The sequence below is a fragment of the Aricia agestis genome, chromosome 21 (assembly GCF_905147365.1).
Source record: "Aricia agestis chromosome 21, ilAriAges1.1, whole genome shotgun sequence".
NCBI classification, from domain to species: domain Eukaryota; kingdom Metazoa; phylum Arthropoda; class Insecta; order Lepidoptera; family Lycaenidae; genus Aricia; species Aricia agestis.
The window spans coordinates 8,682,354-8,699,466 of NC_056426.1; the positions used below are offsets into that span (position 1 = coordinate 8,682,354).

The following is a 17,113-nucleotide window of genomic DNA, read 5'->3' on the forward strand; positions in this document are numbered from 1 at the left end:
TATCTCGAATGAATAAAGTTCTCCTATTTTTTATTTCGTTTAAAAAATTTCCCGCCTTAATTTTTTTGACAGACTATAAAAACATATACAATTTCCCGCCTTAATTTTTTTGACAGACTATAAAAACATATACTCTCATACATGAGAGCCCCCTTAAATATTAATTTTATTTTGTTTTTATTAAGTATTTGTTGTTATAGCGGCAACATATATACACAATCTGTGAAAATTTCAGAAGTCTAGCTATAGCGGTTCTTGAAATACAGCCTGGAGACAGGCAGGCGGACGGACGGACGGACACACGGACAGTCATCGAAGTCTCAGTAATAGGGTCCCGTTTTTACCCTTTGGGTACGGATCCTTAAAAATAGTGATAATTACTTAATGTGTGTGTACCTTATAAATAGAGTTCGTTGTAAAAGTAGCAGCGCTGAAAGATATATTTATGTCGTCTATATTTCTATGAGAAAAGTAACTCTTTCAGCGCTACTACTTACACAGTGAACATACCCTAAAGTATTATCGATCTCTGTGTTCAAAACCTGAACCTTTTGAAATGCCCTAACCTAAATTTGCCCTTACAAAATAAATAAACTAACTAATCCAGTCGAAATTTGATCCAGTTCCCTAGAAATCGATTAAACACGATAACAAACATTTTATCTATGTATAGATAAGTTTTCTAATATCTACGAGCTACTTATTATAAGAATACTAAACTCTTTAGTACTAACCTATTGTGTTGTGCGTTTTGGTCAGTGCAGTGACTATCACAGTGAGTGAATTTACTTTATTTTGTATTTTATTTATCGACGTGAATATTTATTTTTTATTATTAAAGTGAAAATAATTTCGAATTAAGTATTTAAGGTAAAAAATTTTTTGTAGAGTAGCAAAGTTTTTAGCTGAAGGCTGTTTGGTTTTTTTTGTGCAAAAATATAAAGGTAGGTGATATATTTTCTAGGGTTTTTAGGTACAAGTACTATAGCTATAAGTACTAAATTTATTTAAAAATATGTTTACCCCTTTTTTCGTAAGGCTTTAAAATTGAATAGCATTTTATGACGATGATGAAAAGTTTGTAACGTAGCATTGTATCAGTTAAATACCGTATGTCATTTTAATTGTAAAAAATGTGTGGAAAAATTAATTACTTACCTTAGTTTTTTTTCATTTTCAACTCTACTCAAGTTTACTTAGTCTGAAGAAATGTTATTCTTAAAAGAAGAATTTGATCTTGAATTTTTTTTAGAAATAGTAGGTGCCTGTCGTAATTCTTAATATAAGAATTAATATAAGAATTACGACAGGCACCTACTATTTCTAAAAAAATTCAAGATCAAATTCTTCTTTTAAGAATAACATTTCTTCAGACTAAGTAAACTTGAGTAGAGTTGAAAATGAAAAAAAAGCTAAAAAAAAATATTACTTACATACAAAAATGGAAAAAAATAGTAAGGAAATATACAATGTTGCTGCTATGTAGTAGCGACAGGAAAATATTATAAAAAAAAACTTAAAAAAAAATTAAGGAGGAAATGTTTTTCTACCTACGCTACCTACACATTTGTAACGTGTAATACATAATATCTTATCTATATAAACTCTATTGCGGTACAGTAGGTAAATGTAATAAATATTGCTTAATTTTTAATTATTGAATGATTTCATCGCCGATTTGATAAATTATTATATATTTATCGAAAAAAAAAAACTGAGTGTGAGTAATTTTTAATTCATATTAGAACATTCATAAATCATACCTAAGTAAAATTATTACTTACTTAATTCTTGTAAGTTGTAACGCATGGAGCGCGAAAACCGTACATTTTTCATCAGAAATAAAACCTATTCTAAATATGTCCCATCTGTTGTATGTTTAGAACCAGAAACTAGGTTTCTTTACGAATTTTATCACTGTTCTGAAAATGCGTTTAAAAACGTAAAATGTTTATCTTTGCTACAAGTGTGCGACGAAGCTATACGCTACCTGGGCGCATTTCTTTTCAATTTTTTTATCGATTCCTCAAGTAGTACAATATATAACTATCATGTAGTATGTATATAAAATTATCATGTCGCAATATGTATTAGTAGATAATGGTAACTGGTAACTGACCACCGTATATCACAATATCACTGCAACACAATCAGCGTTCTACAACACCCGCGTCCGCCATATTGTGAGTACCTAGTTTAAATTTAATGTGGGGCAAGTAAATGTAGTGCCAAAAGTGCTGAAAATTATTAGTAGGTATGGGCGCCGGCAGGGGGTGCCAGGTGGTGCACTTGCATTGGGAATCTCGGGATCAACAGGAATTATTGAAATAAAAAGCCGTCTATTGTAAATAATTTTACCATGCCGTACAAAGATAGTTCGTAATGTTTCTGCACTAAATGTATTCTGTTGACGTTAATAGACACTCGCTGTTGTTCGTAAAAAGTAAAAAGAAAAGAAAAGTAAAATCTGCACCCCTTGGAAATTATTTCTGCCGGAGCCCATGTTACTACTTACTAGGTACCGGGTTGTTAAAAAAATATCCTACCGAATTGAAGAAGGCACGGGACCTTTTGCCGGTGGTAGGAATAAAATGTCAATTGTAGAAGTGCTTTCCAATCTTCTTCAGCCACGGACCCCTAGACAATCAAGCACAGTTTTCACGTATTAATAAAATCGGATTCGCGGTGCTAAGTAAGCGTAGCGATTACAAGACATTAGCATTTAGAATTTAGATGTGTATACGGTATTGTATGTTTCACATATTATGACACCGCTGGGCGCAGGCCCCATAAAATATAATTATACTTACTTGCGGACCCACAGGGGTCCACGGGCCACAGGTGGGGAGACACTGCTATGCAATGTTTTATAGTTAATTTCTGTCTGGGACAGCTAGTTTTATAATATTATTACGATTTGTAATTATTGGGCCATCTGGTTTGTTAATTCCTGTGTTTTATCATATCAGAGGGCGTTTCCGATATGATAAACAATTAAACTTTACAATATTTATTGTAAAGTTTATAACTAATCCTAAAAAAATTATCATGATTCAGAAATTTGTGACTTTGTGAGGATTTTTGACGTACACAGGGTGTAACAAAAGTAATAGGTTAAAATTTAGATACAGTAATGTCTGCGTTCCCTAGAGGTCACAGGCGTTGTAGCGCAGAAAGAGTAATTTTTAGGGTTACCGTACCCAAAGGGTAAAAATGTTTTACGGGACCCTATTACTAAGACTTCGTTATCTGTCTGTCCGTCCGTCTGTCTGTCTCCAGGCTGTAATTCATAATTCATAATTCATAATATGTATTATAATTTATATCTCAAAAACCGGTCGGCATGGGCCATGCAGACTGTATGGGCGCCGCAGACTCGATCGCACAAAAAGTCTGCCGTCCCCGTCTGCGATCTCTTTAAGTATCCTTTTTGTATAATTATATTGTGTCCCTTATTAGAGTTCACTGTAAAAGTAGAAGCGATCAAAGAGCATTTTTTTTGTAATATTATTATTTATATAACAAAACAATGTAAGTATGGTAAATATAATTGAGGAAGTGTAAGGTCAAAGGTGTCCCATAAATAAAGTTGACTCTAAAAGTAGCAGCGCTGAACTGATAGAGCATTTTTTTGTAAACTGTATGGGCACGCGCCCGGGCGTAATAATTAGTTTGCCCATACAAAAGATTTAAATAATAATCGGCCAAGTGCGAGTCGGACTCGCGCATGGCCCATGCCGACTGTATGGGCGCCGCAGACTCGATCGCACAAAAAGTCTGTCGTCTGCGATCTCCCTTATTCTGTTACTGTGTTACGCCCTGTAGACCTCCTGAATGTAAAACACTTAGAGACATTTTTTTTATAAAACAAGGGGCAAACGAGCAAGCGGGTTACCTGAAACGAAAGCTACTACCGTCGCCCATAGACACCCGCAACATCAGAAGAGCTGCAGGTACGATGCCTGAGAGATATTCGCCAATAGACGACCGCACATGATTTCCATCCATGATTCATGATTGTGAATACGCAAGGCAATCATGGTTTCCCAACATGACTCATTATTGGCTTAAAGTAACTTGTTTATAATATTACCATTAACTTAACATCCGTTTTGTAATTCTGAGATGACACAATAATCCGTAATGTTTACAACATTGTTTTCCGTATTGTCACAATAATTATGATAAAATCTAACATCTTCCGTTGCATTAATGTAGATTTGATTGAATAATACTTAGCACTTACTATCATACTTAATAGGACTTACTTAATAGGACTTACAATGGAAAACTTCGACACTTGCAAAACACTATGGGCGCACTTTACTTCTACATAAATTGCGAATAAAATTGTTTAGAATGTTAGAAAAAATCAAATATGTAGCATACTGGATTAGCTACGGTAAAAAAATGTCTTGGCTATTTGCTACGCTTTCTGTTTATCTAAAAAAAAATAAGCTCCAAATTCAAATATTACGTGAGCTGCGTGGAACGTTGCGTTGGTACCCCGCGAAAAGGCGGCGAAACACAATAAAAACAAATCGATAATTATTTTTGATAAAATAAATTACATACCTAATCCGTTCGATTTAAATATTTATTGTACAAGTAGCATAAAAAATAATATGATAAATGATAATATCATTGTTTTATAACGGTGGACAAACGGAAACAACTTTTTTTTATTAAGTAGGTAAGTATTTGAAATATTTGGCAGATTTCAAAGTCACAGTTTTTTTTATAAATTGCATTTTTTCTTATTTTGGCAAAAACAAAGGTGTACATTTAGCTAAAACACTGTAGTGGTAGGTAGTTAGTAATTTGAACAAATAATAACTTTTCTTGTTATTTAAAGTCACAGATTTTAGTTCAAAGTTCTTCTTAATCATGACTACCTACCTAATTGTCAATCATAAATTCATAATAGGATAGGTATAAATTCTAACTTCCCGCTCTTTTACGTACCTACTTGTACCTACGGTACTTACTTGTTTTTTTTTTACAATCAAATAAGACTACATACTTAATAGGTATTTTCTTAAGTTGATTCGTGACTAGTATTTTCTCATAGAGTTTATTCATTTTGCATTACGTTAGATCTATTATTTAATTGTTCACAATTCAAACAATTTCATACACGTTAGTACAGTCAGTAATATTTTTCTAGGCGCTGATTATTTTTCTAATTTCTTTTATACATACAATTTGTGTTTCTTATTAAAGATCCCATCATGATTGCGATTTGCGAAGCAGTCTTTAGCACGTACAACGCGTTGATAAAATTTTTACTATATTGAGATCATGGGCAAACACAAACGATTATACCCCTCCATATGTTCGTCATCGCTTTTAACGGTCCATCATCAGCCAACGTGGACAGGCCGCATAATCTAATACTATCAGAGAAGTTTATTCAAGGGCAAACGACGTACGTAATTAGTCGACTTATGACATCTTACATTGCATTCACATATTCGGAACAAATGACGTAAATCCGTCAACTGCCTAAGTACCAGACGGTGGTCTGGCCCTTTTTTCGAAAAAAATGATTCATAGGGTAACGCATGTTGTGACACTGCGTTACCCTATGAATAAATTTTTTCGATCATCGATGGTTCACTCAATTTGTCTACCACGCTGTCTACTGCTTGTAAAACCCGCAATTGATGAGTTTTGCTATTGAATTTTCATAGGCGCAATTATTATTTTCTCTTCATTAAATGTCCCTTTAGATTTTATGTAAAATACATTGCAGGCGTAATCATGCCGAACTTTAGCCACGTATTTTCGACCTAGTGTGTTTAGACACTAAGGGCCTGTTTCACCACTTCCTGATAAGGTGCCGGATAGGCTATCCACAACTTATTAGACAGATGCTCCATACTCTATCTGTCAAGTTAAGTTGTGGATAGCCTATCCGGCACTTATCAGGAAGTGGTGAAACAGGCCCTTAGGCTAATTTCGGTCCGCGGTGATGGCCCGAGTTGGGAATGCTTTAATTTTCGAAGCGATGCCTTATTGGAACTTTTTGAGGTAGACTGGCCGGTCGTGGAGGGAGTCTTTTTGACAGATCCAGGACATCCCCCCATATACGACTGATGGTAAATCGCAGGTGGTTTTAGAGGGTGGGTTCGGCGCCCTTGATTTGAGCTTTGTGAGGGCTCACGTCATTTTTCTGCGTGGTAATAATCCTTAACCTTGATTTTTCGTACAAACAGAAAAAGCGATCCGTCGAGCCTTTTTTTTTTTTTTTTTTTATGAAATAAGGGGGCAAACGAGCAAACGGGTCACCTGATGGAAAGCAACTTCCGTCGCCCATGGACACTCGCAGCATCAGAAGAGCTGCAAGTGCGTTGCCGGCCTTTTAAAAGGGAATAGGGTAATAGGGGAGGGTAGGGAAGGGAAGGGAAGGGAAGGGAATAGTTGAGGGTAGGGATGGGAATAGGGTAGGGGTAAGGGGATTGGGCCTCCGGTAAACTCACTCACTCGGCGAAACACAGCGCAAGCGCTGTTTCACGCCGGTTTTCTGTGAGAACGTGGTATTTATCCGGTCGAGCCGGCCCATTCGTGCCGAAGCATGGCTCTCCCACGTATAATTAAGCCTTTTATATACCTAAATTAATTATATTTAAATTATTGTTTATTACCTACTTATTTTTTCCTTTTAATACCTAGATTCTTTAATACTTATTTAAGAAAATTATTTACAAAAAACACATGTTTTTGCATACAATTTGCTCTATAATGGTACGTAACCCTTCGTGCGCGAGACCAACTCGCACTTGACCGGTTTTTTTTTTCATAACATTAAGATTAAAATAAGTAAATAAAAACGCATTTAATCATCTGACTGTACATGTGATTGTAAAGAAATGTAGGATCACATGAGTTATGCTAATAATGTCGTACATTATTTGTATTTATAATTATATATTAATAGCAATAGATTCCTTGGAATTGTCTTACGTAATGTATTAAATAACAATATTTCTATAAATGGAAGTTTCTTGTCAAACTAGCCATTCTTAAAGGTACTCTCCGAGTTAGTTGGGCTACCGTGATTGCAATCTGTCTAGACTCTAGAGCATGCACACTCGACATCAAACGTAGGCAATTGGAGACGAATAATATGCCTCTATAGTTCCAGGGGTTCCCAATCTTTTTTAACCTGCGGCGCAGTTACCTACACGTAAAATATCTTGTCACGGCACCCTTCTCTACCTAGCTATTACTCGTAGAAAAAGATACATTAATAAATACATTTAATGAACCTGGTCTATACTATACTCTATATTATACATGTTCGTACTTGCTTGTATTGCTTCATGGGCCGTGTAGAGGCGACATAAAGTTTCAGATGACTTCGAAAGTTCGCCACCAAAGTTCAGCGGGGCTAAAATGGTCGCTTTGAAGAATCATGATATGAATCATAATATGATTCATTTTTCTAAAATCGCAAAATGCAACTCTGCTTGCAATTCATTTCTGTATTTTTGTACTGATTTGACATTTGTCAGTTTGACAGTTTTGACAATTCATTTGCTGAATTGATTGAAAGGAATTGCTAAATGTTACCATTTTAGCCCCACTGTTCGACAAGGCTTTATATGAACATGGCGAGAAAAGGGACTAAACGCTTCTATCATAGAAAAACGTCATTTTAACATGACTTGTTTGCCAGTTCTCCTTTACCAGCAGCGCTCCCGTCAATGTCACCCTCGTTCATTTAAAGCCTTGTCGAGGGTATCTATTTTGTTGTCTATTGCAACATACCATGGCAGACTAAAAAAATAGACTAAAAGATTTATCATCCCCTTGAGTTTAATGGTTCCAATATCAAGTTCATGATGCGACCACTTGAATATTCTACATCACAGATTACTAGTATATATTTGTAGATACTACATTCTAGAACACTTCACTATAAACCACTGATAATATCAAGAGGACATGATTCCGTTAAATTAACTAGCTATTTAACCAAGCTTCGCTCGGTATTCGATACAACACGAATGCATTTCATTTGTGTTGTATCGAGTACCGAGCGAAGCTTTTTCATTTTCTAAAAATGTATCCTAGCAAGATCGATTTATCGCCCCCGAAACCCCCTATAAGTATACAAAATTTCATGAAAATCGTTGGAGCCGATTCCGGTTTCCAAGATTCCAATTGGACGCTGTTAAGCATTCGTGTACTAACCCACATAAAAATTACGTATTGAGTTATGAATGCAGTTATGTTCTATAAATGATTTAGAACAAGACTGCATTCAAAATTTATCAACAAAAAAAATTGTGGGTTAGGACACTAATGCTTAACAGCGACCATTATTATAAGTGCCTGATCTGGTTATGGTTATAAGTGTCTCCTAGTTTAACGGGGGACAAGGGCACCGGTGGGAACAGGGACCGTATAGAAGTCCAGCCTGCGATGAAACTGGAGTGGCCTGGACCTGAGCGAACTGGACGCCAGCCTCCACCAGCACTGGATTAAGACTATTGTGTACTGCCGAGCGTAGAGAAATAGGTATTTGGAAAACCATTCTCTGTCGCCACAGCGCTCGGCCCCCGCGCAAACGTGCGATAGAGAGAGTTGCAGTTCGGCTGTGATTCTGCGTATTTTTAGACAAAAATCGCGTATCGGGGCATAACGTTTTGCACTTTTGCCTTCGTTTTGCATCCTCTACTGCACTGTACTAAAACTAATATTTTTTGGTATCAATCTTTTCAGCAGAGTCTAATCTACGCTTGTGCGTTTTGCTTTGTTTGAAATTTTACGTTGTTTTTCAAATACAAACCATTTAAAATGAGAAAGATTTGAGCCTAAAAAGCTAGATTTCAGAAGCTCGTAATTTTCAAACTAACAAAAATTTTGATAAAAGGAAAACGTAGAAGCATAGTTTTCACTAGAGGCAATGACATAGTGAAAAATCGTTGAAATCGGATAAGTTTTAGGGGTAGCAAAACGTTATGGCTTTTTGTATGGAGATGGACCCAAGTCAAACTCTTCTGCCTCAATCCCAAAGGTCGAACCCCCATTGGGGTGCAAGACGACACTTATAATAATACCTTAGATGTATTACAATAATATCAAAGCTTACAATAATTATTAAATACTTTGACTATTTAAACGATATTCATCGATGTTAGGACGTATTCACGGAGACAAAGACCGCGTTCCAGCGAGTTCCGAGAGTAAATCATGAGTGAAGGCCTTTACACCGCCACGGAAAGGAACGGAATGGAAGCGTCAATTTCGACTCATGCGAGGAAATGGACACCGGATAAATCTCCGAATTCCACGGAAGACGCGCGTCCAATTTTTTGGATCGTATTTAATTTGTGTGTTATACTGTTTATATAGAGTTCATCGTGATATGCAAATTTCGTTGCAAAAAGTCACTTCCATTACATTCCGCGCCGGTATAAATTGAGCCTAAGTTACCTAAGGGCTAAGACAGATTAAAACTTTAAGAGTGCTCGGGAAAAGTTTAGTTTTATTACTTTCTGCAACGCACAGTAAAACCCTGGAAGAAATTTATATTTATTAGATATGTCAAATCCCATACTTTCACATTTAACTTCGCTAACAAAACTATCATTTACTCGGCGAAACATGGCGGTAGCGGTGACTGACACCCTGTCAAAAACTTGTCATTTTCTATACAAAGCCGCGATTGACACTGACACTTCATTGTCAATCGCGGTCTATATAGAAAATGACATATTGTTTTTGACAGGGAGTCAGTGACCGCTACCGCCAATGATATTCTATGTTACTAACGTAACTAGATTAGAAGTTTACGGTAGCAACGCGTTGCCACTTCGAAGATGCCTGCAGGCATATCTCACATACATAATGACATAACGAATATATGACTTGACATTGTCTTTTGAACAAAAAAGTGGTTACGCATTTCTGAGAATCTTTTGTAAGACATTGCTACTCTAGTATTTTAGAAACTCATTGGCTACCGCCATGTTTTGCCGAGTACAGTATAGCAAATGCATTTTGCGCTTATAAAATATTGACAAAAACAATTTCGCTATATTATTATGGAATATGGATGAACGATCAGCTATTAACAAACATCCAAACATCTCTATATCGATCTACAATGCGACATTAAACATTTCCTCATTAGTTCGTGCACCTTTTACAGACAGACGGACAATAAACTACTTAATTATTATTCAACTCAGACTTCCCATTTCCGTGTAGGTGAAATATCTCAATTTTCCGCCCGAGAAAAATCTAGATTTTTAACTTAAGTACCAGATGACTATCTGGGTAAGGGGGCGTCCACAAATTACGTGGTTTGTTTACCTTAAAATTGAGTTCCAAAATTCCACCGTAACATACATACTTATATTTACATACATACAGAGCAAGTTAAATAAAAGCTTTTAAAAATGTGTTATTTCGATGATAGATCTACGCGAGAAAAAATGTTTGTCTTGCTAGGGTCAATAGAGATGAAGAGACAAACCATCAAACATCGAGAAAACATGTAGAGTGAGATATCTCGTTAGCGTATGCTAGGCAGGCAGACCGACCATCTTCTCGAAACAGGTATGCTGCCCCCCTCTAGCTAAAATCCTGGTTACTGGTTATAAATGGTTACTTCGCTATAATATAATTATTACTTCGCTATATCAAGCAGAGTATCTGCTTGAAGAAAGTTGCGTTCTATTTATTCAGTAGAAAGTGAAGAAATTAAAAAGGGGCAACATCGTAGTGTCATCCCTTTTTTAACCCCCGACAAAAAAGAGGGGTGAACATCGTAGTGTCATCCCTTTTTTAACCCCCGACAAAAAGGAGGGGTGTTACAAGTTTGACGTGTCTGTCTGTCTGTCTGTGGCATCGTAGCATCCAAACGGGTGGACGGATTTTGATCTAGTTTTTTTGTTTGAAAGCTGACTTAACTGAGAGTGTTCTTAGCCATAGTTCATCATCATCAGCCTGCTCCGTGCTATAAAATTGCGATTCATCTGGTTCGTGAAGGGCCGATTAGCAACTTGCAGTCGTTTGGTGGGCTTTATTGCATTCTAGTTCGTGACATATATGAATATTTATATATTAATAGAAAGTTGACCTGGTGCTGCAGCATCACCTGGTAATCAACAGGATACCTAACTCCTCACCAACTTAGAGCAATGATTTCGTGTTTGGGCTCATTTTAATTGCGACAACTAGTAAGACGTAGATAACCAGAATTTTTGCTTGCTGCTGCTGCAGCTACACCTGGATTCTATAGGAGCCGAGCTCCATATTATGAACCCAAAGTGGAGGTTTCTTATTTGGACTCATATTGACGGCTTCATCCAAAAGGACACTCCTAGATGTTGTATTCATTGGGATATAATATTATGATCCTATTGATAGGAATTATTCTGCACTATAACCAACACAAGTTTAAAAAGCATGAAATAAAATTAAATTAAGAAATTTAAAAAAAACCCCCGCCAAACAACTTTAAAAAGTAATGAAATAATATATTTTACTGACTTTAAGTTTAAATAATTCCTATGTGTAAAGTGATATTTTAGTCTATAATTGTTGTCAAGGTGTGTCGGGGGACCGCTAAACATGTGGATGTTTAATTTCACATAACATTATAGTTTAGGGTCAGTTCACAGCGAACCGAATCGAGACAATCATTGACATGGCGATACAAAATGCAAAAGACACTGTTGACAAGATGACAAGCGGTCCCCCGACACACCGTGACGACAATTATGGACTAAAATATCACTTTACACTTAGGAATTATTTAAACTTAAAGTCAGTAAAATATATTATTTCATTACTTTTTAAAGTTGTTTGGCGGGGGTTTTTTTAAATTTCTTAATTTAATTTTATTCTTATATTAATTTGAAAGGGATGACACTACGATGTTGTCACTTTTTAATTTCTTCACTTTCTTGACGGACTATATAATATATCACTGCAATGTTCTCACGCTAGAGGCAGCACCTGCATAGACAGGAAAAGTTTTGTTCAGCGTTTGACAACGTTACTGTTAATATTCTGGTATGACGTGTGCAACATGTCGGATTTTGGGCGGATTACTGAATGTGCTAGCGCCCTCTGCTATGAACTTTGCGTAATTCCCTATTTGTAATCACTGGTACTAGTTAAGGCTAACTTTAAAGTTATGGTTATAGTTAAGGCTAACTTTAACTTTTACCTTAACTTTGACCACAGAATTGACAGAAGACAGCTGGTCCGACAAGGCTTGAAATGAACGCGGGCGGGGGCGCTGCACGTAAAGGAGAACTGTCAAAAATGACCTTTTTGTATGATGACAGCGTTAGTTTCTTTTTTCGCCACGTTCATTTAAAGCTTTGTCGAGCTCAAGGTTATGGTTAAATATGGCGTCCATTTATAACTTTAACCAAAGATTTGACATTTTGCACTGTAGTCAAAGTTAAAGTTACAGTTAAAGTTAAAGTTAGTTGGTGCAACCCAGTCTTATTTATTTATTTATTTATTTATAAATTCTTTATTTGCATTATAAACAATATAAAATAACAAAAAACAACATTAGGCAAGGAACATAGCAAATAGGCGGCCTTACCGCTTTCAGCGGTTTCTTCCAGGCAACCAAAATATGGTGGCAGAAAATAATGTTAAAGTGCTAAACTTAAACAAAGAAAAAAAAATATCCTCATATATTTATAAAATATATATAATAATATATTTATATATTTTATTATATTATGTGTAATACATCACATTCAACACATATACATACACACACACATACATACATACATACACATACATATATATATATATAAATATACATACATACATACACACATACATATATACATATATACATTAAAAACCTACATTATAAATAAAGGAACATTAAAATAATTTTACAAAAAACACCAAGAGTTTTACAAGGACTGAGCCTGATCTAGGTAGTGTGCTTTCAAACGTTTCTTAAAGATGTTAATTGATTCCGATTTTTTTATAAAATCGGGCAAGGAATTCCAGAGACGAATAGCGGAGATGGTGAAAGAAGAATCGTAGAATGAAGTATTGTGAGAAGGAAACGCAAGAGTCAGTTTGTTTGCAGAGCGAAGTATAGGATTGTCATGACCGAGGAAATTGAATTTTACTTTGAGGTAGTTAGGAGTAGAAGGACTAAAAAGGATGTTATACAGTAATTGAAGTATGTGAGAGTTTCGACGCAACTTGATCGGGAGCCATTCGAGCTGAGATCAATAATTAGAAACATGGTCAAACTTTCGAAGGCCAAAAATAAAACGAATACATAAGTTTTGAAGGCGTTGAAGGGAAGAAAGAAGATTTTCATTTATGTCACAGTAGCAGACATCAGCGTAGTCGAGAATAGGGAAAAGTAAAGTAGTAGCAAGTTTTATTTTTGTTGCGATTGGCAAAAAGTTGCTCAGTCGTCTAAGGGAAGCAGTGGCAGCGTTCATCTTTTTGCGGAGTTGTTGGATCTGGATATTCCAAGAGAGAGTGCGGTCAAAATAGACTCCAAGATTACGCACTGAGGAGCCGTAGGAAATGGTAATCCCATCAAGGACAATATTGGGCAAGGTATTCCAGTCCACCTTCGCAATTAGCTGTCGGCTGCCAATGATTATACATTGTGTTTTGTTAGGATTTAGGACTAAGCCATAGGCATTGCTCCACCTCAAAATTTCATTCAAATCAGCATTTGTTTGAGCAATACCGTTGGATAGTAAGGGAAGTAGGACATGGATATAGATCTGTAAGTCGTCAGCAAATAAATGATAGGAAGAGGAAATATGGCGAGAAATAGAATTAATGAAAATTGAAAACAAGAGAGGAGATAAGACACTGCCTTGAGGGACACCGGCGAAAATATCGCACCAAGTTGACGATGTGTTATCAACTTTGATACGCTGCCGGCGTCCCTGAAGGAAACTACGGAACCAGTTGAGCACGATAGGAGATAGGTTGAGTGAGCTGAGAAGAAGTAATAGTATATCGTGATCTACGGAGTTGAAGGCATTGCTAAAGTCTAAGAGCGTGAGTATAGTTAAATGATGACTATCCATCCCCAGACGAATGTCATCTGTGATTTTCACCAGGGCTGTGGAGGTACTATGTCCGAAACGAAATCCAGATTGTAGCGGGTTTAATAAATTATGCAAGTTAAGGAAGGTCTGAAGTTGATGTTGTACAGAACGTTCTAAGATTTTAGAAAGGAAAGGTAGAATAGAGATCGGACGATAGTCAGAGAAACTTTTAGGACTCCGTTTTTTGGGGAGAGGAATTATATTAGCGTTTTTCCAGGAGGAGGGAAAGGAACCGGTAGAAAGTGAGTAATTGAGGATATGGACCAGGACCGGAGCTAAAATGTCTAACAAGGGAACAATCATGTTTCGACCTATGCAATCACTGCCCACAGCCCTGGATGTGATTGACATAACAGCTCTTTTAACTTCTTCGTCTTAGTATTTAAAGCGTAATCTTTATCATCTCATTATCTACTAGCCCTGAGGATATCAGTAGCAATGATAATGATAATTATTTGCCACTTGACATAATAACTAATCATTTCTTAAGCCTCTCAATATATAGTTTTACTAATGAAGCCTTGAAGAGGAAAAATTAAATTACCGATAAGAGATGGCGCCATTCTATTTTAAATATTATTTTAAATTTTCTATTTTTTTTGAGCTCGCCATGATATGCAATAGATTGCTAGGTTTGTGCTAAGTTCAGCCTTTCTATAATAGTTGTGGGACAAGCCATTACGAATAATCGGCCAAGTACGAGTCGGGCTCGCGAACGAAAGGTTTCCGCAAAACAGAGCAAAAATAGGCCAAAAATTGTGTTTTTTGTATGGTAGCCCACCTTAAATTTAATTTTAATTTTATTATTATTGTTAATTATTGGAGTAGACATATATTTAAGATCTTTGTGAAAATATCAAGCGCCTACCTGCTGCCATTATTGATATAAGTAGAGCAAAAAATGTCAAAAATCAAGTTTATTGTATTCCCATACATATTTGTTTTTTTTTTTTGTATTTGTTGTTATTTCAACTCTTTAGCTATCACCCTTCTTGTGATACAGCCTGGAAACAGACAGACAGACGCACAGACAGACAGACGGATAGATAGACAGACGGACAGACAGACATCGAAGTCTTAGTTATAGGGTCCCGTTTTTACCCTTTGGGTACGGAACCCTAAAAACGAAACAGCACACGTACCAGTTTTTCCACATCCTAGAGAATATAGGAAATCTCTACTTATGAATCTTACACTTCAATAACATTATAGTACAACCATAAAGTTAATATACCTAGCGGAATAGAGAAACAAAGGCCTGAGCAAGAGAGATGTCACTATCAGTAACACTGCGTGGTAAAAAGAGACGTGTGATACATGACAGCAGCACTCTTTTTTTAACGTCCAGTCGGCACGTGCCGCACGTTGACAATTTAATCTCATAGAAGTCATGTTCAATCATGCCTGTGCAAGTGTATTTCAAAAAGTGTATCATGATACCCATTTTGAATAAAAAGATATTTTATTTTTTTATTTTTTTTATACGTACACATATTTTTACACACATATGAAACCAATTTCGGTTCCGTTTGACAGCTCGAGATTGTTGCTCTATTCCGCTAGGTATATTAACTTTATGAGTACAACAAAGTTTCATCTTAGCTAGACTCATAAAAGTATAGACAAACATAATAAACTATAAACAATAATAATAAGGATGTAATAATAATAATTTATCATTATATTGATTATTAATAATTATGATTATAATTCCTTTACGTAATGTTATTGACTAGCTGGTAGTAAGTTATAGTATTTTGTACATGTTTTGTTAGGACGCGGTCGCGATTTTAGTTCCGCAAGTAACCGCTAGAGGCCAGGCGCGGTCGCAGCCTGAAATTTTGGGGGGTCACTCACTATAGTCACTACACTAATCTTTTTTTTTTATCTGCACCCTCGGACGGTTCGGGGTTGACAGATGTCTAAGGTCGGACGCAGTGGTGGTTAGGGAATAGCTAGAAATTTCCCCTTTTATTATTTGGCAAGATTTTGAGATTTTTCAATTTGACCTTAGATTTTGGGGGGGTCATGTCCCCTGTGCCCCCCCCCCCCCCTTCGGACCGCGCCTGCTAGAGATTATGTAGATGTGATAACAGTAAAGATGTGACGACGCGAGCCCTCACGTTCGGCTTTTAGCAAGTCATTAAGAGGATACGCCAGGGGCTAGAGAAATGAAAAAAAAGTACGTGTAATATCTATAGCTGTCTCCCTTACCATTCCGCAGAACGCGATAGAGACAACTGCAGAAAATCCAGAAAATCAACGATTCGTTGTCCCCTGATTCCTTCTCCAAAACTTAACCGATTTAAGTACTTTTTTCACTAAAGATTAAAGAAAGGCTTGAGCTGTGTTCCTATGATTTGCTTTTTTTTTGTATAATCTAGCCAAATCTGTTTTCTGGACGTATAAACACAGCGGAAAATCTGGCCATTTTTTTGGGTTTTTGAACGTTCATATCTTATTTAATAATTAAATTTTGAAAAAAAAAAGAAAACATAGGGACATTGTATTAGTGGCCGTAGATATTCAGGCAAAAATTATAACTTTACTAACTATAACTTTATTATCCAGGGAGGAAACAGGGGACAACGTTTGTATGGAATAAAGGGCGGTGTGGACTCCTCTTAAATATCTCTAATTGCGGTTCCAAGTCTAGTTTTTTCCACCCCTATAGCTAGATATTGACCTAGGTCCTAGGTAACTATATCTGTAATAGGTCGCTTATCTATGTAACATTACGTAAAACTAGCGGTTAAAGGATATAAAAATATCTTGCGCTAAGTATATTATATTACATCAACATTCTTGAGTTAATTACGCAATATTTTTTTTCTTTATAATTTATATGTGATTAGTACGATAAGATTTAAAAAAGAATTGTTATTGTCGTTGGATTATCCCGCTTTTTTACTTTTGCCGCGAAAAAATCTGATCGTATAATATTATGTTTATTAGTTGTTTACATATAGAATTTTATTTCAAAACTATAAACCTAATATTAATAATATGATAGCAATGCAATGCTTTAA

At 36.0% G+C, this 17,113-nt stretch overlaps 1 protein-coding gene across 3 annotated transcripts in view; it reads left to right on the top strand.

The window, feature by feature from the left end:
* Positions 1 to 716: 716 nt before the first annotated feature.
* The window catches only part of LOC121737805 (facilitated trehalose transporter Tret1), a 39,738-nt gene continuing 23,341 nt past the window's right edge, over positions 717 to 17,113 (top strand). The window contains exon 1 of one of the 3 annotated variants that reach the window (XM_042129510.1): positions 717 to 775. The gene's annotated coding sequence lies outside the window, so the exon portion shown is untranslated. Of the gene's footprint in view, positions 776 to 2,147; positions 2,184 to 17,113 lie in introns of those variants that run through there. The other 2 variants (XM_042129511.1, XM_042129509.1) reach the window with 2 other exon arrangements.